The sequence below is a fragment of the Schistocerca nitens genome, chromosome 7, assembly GCF_023898315.1.
Source record: "Schistocerca nitens isolate TAMUIC-IGC-003100 chromosome 7, iqSchNite1.1, whole genome shotgun sequence".
Classification (NCBI taxonomy): Eukaryota; Metazoa; Arthropoda; class Insecta; order Orthoptera; family Acrididae; genus Schistocerca; species Schistocerca nitens.
This window is the reverse complement of record NC_064620.1, coordinates 310,643,825-310,646,324: the sequence shown is the minus strand read 5'-3', so window position 1 is coordinate 310,646,324 and position 2,500 is coordinate 310,643,825. Positions and strand designations below refer to the sequence as shown.

At 58.6% G+C, this 2,500-nt stretch overlaps 1 pseudogene; it reads left to right on the top strand.

Moving 5' to 3' along the window:
• Nucleotides 1–2,500, top strand: part of LOC126197782 (large subunit ribosomal RNA) — a 7,752-nt pseudogene that overhangs the window by 2,277 nt on the left and 2,975 nt on the right.

Genomic DNA, 2,500 nt, shown 5'->3' with positions numbered 1-2,500 from the left:
AGGTCTCCAAGGTGAAGAGCCTCTAGTCGATAGAATAATGTAGGTAAGGGAAGTCGGCAAATTGGATCCGTAACTTCGGGATAAGGATTGGCTCTGAGGATCGGGGCGTGTCGGGCTTGGTCGGGAAGTGGGTCAGCGCTAACGTGCCGGGCCTGGGCGAGGTGAGTGCCGTAGGGGTGCCGGTAAGTGCGGGCGTTTAGCGCGGGTGTGGTCTGCTCTCGCCGTTGGTCGGCCTCGTGCTGGCCCGCGGTGCAGGATGCGCGCGCCTGTGCGGCGTTCGCGCCCCGGTGCTTCAACCTGCGTGCAGGATCCGAGCTCGGTCCCGTGCCTTGGCCTCCCACGGATCTTCCTTGCTGCGAGGCCGCGTCCGCCTTAGCGTGCTCCTCCGGGGGCGCGCGGGTGCGCGGATTCTCTTCGGCCGCCATTCAACGATCAACTCAGAACTGGCACGGACTGGGGGAATCCGACTGTCTAATTAAAACAAAGCATTGCGATGGCCCTAGCGGGTGTTGACGCAATGTGATTTCTGCCCAGTGCTCTGAATGTCAACGTGAAGAAATTCAAGCAAGCGCGGGTAAACGGCGGGAGTAACTATGACTCTCTTAAGCTCATATGATGCGTCACATACGGATCCTCTCAATCCACTCCTCAGCATCCAAGCGATGTCGAGTGGATGATGGTTCGCTTAGCCTCTCAATGGGAAATCCTAGCTCTGGCCTTCACGTGGCGAGAGTCGTGAGGGGAGCCGAGGGAGGCACAGAACTCTGTGCCTTCTCAGAGCTTTCCGACCGACAGAGCAGGGTGAACTTTCGGGGCTTGGGGGTTACCTCCCCCCCTGCCTTTTTTCCAGCTGGTGCAACTACGAGAAGAAATCAAGGTACCAGGCCTCCCACTGGAGTGCCTGTGCCAGCTGACGAGCAATCCAGCCAGCCAACCAGCGCGGGTCGAGCGCCGCTCCCCGCTGTCTGCCCTGAATGCCAGCGGTCCTTTTCAACCAAGACCGGGCTCGGCGTTCATCGTCGTCGTGCCCACCCTGATGCCGCCAACGCGGATGTGCAAACGGAAAGGAAGAAGGCCAGGTGGTCGGAAGAAGAGCTGCTCCGTCTTGCGCATGCTGAGGCGACTTTGTCCCTGCAGGGCTGCAGGTTCTTCAATCAAGAGCTTGCTAAAGCCTTCCCGGAGCGCACACTTGAATCTGTCAAGTGTCAGCGCAGGGGGCAGGCCTATAAGAACATGGTGGCCACCTTTGCTGCCGAGCTCTCAATGAGAAACCAAGATCTTCAGGGCTCTGCAGACGGATCTGCTGTGGCCTCTTCCTCCTCACAGTCATCTTCTCCAGGGGAGGACGCCGATCGGGCTATCTGGTCCCTAATTGCAGAGTTGCCCTCCTCGGGCCCGCGTTTCCGCTCACTTGATGCAGTTGTGGCCTTGGGCCCCACTGCCAGCCGGAGTACCATCCAAGCCATGCTTGTTCCTGCTCTTGACGAACTAGGTAGCAGGGAACCATCTCTTTGTCACGCTCCTGGTAAGGCATTTCAACGGCCGCCTGAACGGAAGCGGGCGAGAAGAAGGTGGGAGTATGCTGTGGTGCAGCGTGCTTTTAAGAAGAACTCAGCGCGCTGTATCAATGGTCTTCTCGATGGCACGCTTCTCCATCAGCCACCCACCATCCCGGGGCTGATTGAGTTTTGGAGGGATCTCTTTACTCCCCCTCGTGTCAGGTCTCGGCCTCCACGTGGGGAGGGTCTCTCAGGTAAGCTGCTGCCATTCTGTAAGTGTGTGCCCTTCCAAGTTCTGTGGGCACCCATTACTGCAGATGAGGTTGCTGCAGCTCTTCCACCTCGCAACTCTGCTGCAGGCCCTGATCGCCTTACACCGTCCCAGCTACGTCGCCTTCCTCGTGAGGCTCTTCATAAATTCCTCAACCTCCTACTCCTCTCACGTTCCCTCCCATCCCGTCTCCTACAGGCTCGTACTACCTTGCTGCCCAAGAAGACCGCCGCAGCATCCCCTGCTGACTTCCGTCCTATCACGGTGTGTTCGGTGCTGACCAGGGTCTTTCACAAGGTTCTGGCCGGCCGCCTTATGCGCCACTGTGTCTTGGACGGTCGTCAGCGGGCTTTCATCCCACAGGATGGGATGCTCCACAACACCTTTCTTCTGGATCTGGCGATGACCCAGGCGCGGGCCACTGCTGGCTCGCTGTATGTAGCATCTCTGGATGTGTCAAAGGCCTTCGACTCGCTGGCCCATGGTGCCCTTGGTCCTGTGCTGAGGGCCCATGGTCTGCCGGTCGAGTTCATTGACTACATCCTGGGATGCTATGAGGCGGGCTCGACGGTTATCTGCGGTGCTGGGAAGTCGTCAGATCTAGTGCGGCCTTCGAGGGGTGTGCGGCAAGGTGATCCCTTATCCCCCATCCTCTTCAATATGTCTATAGACATCCTCCTTTCCCGTCTTCCTGAGCATGTTGGTGCCCGTATTCTCGGCCGAAGAATAA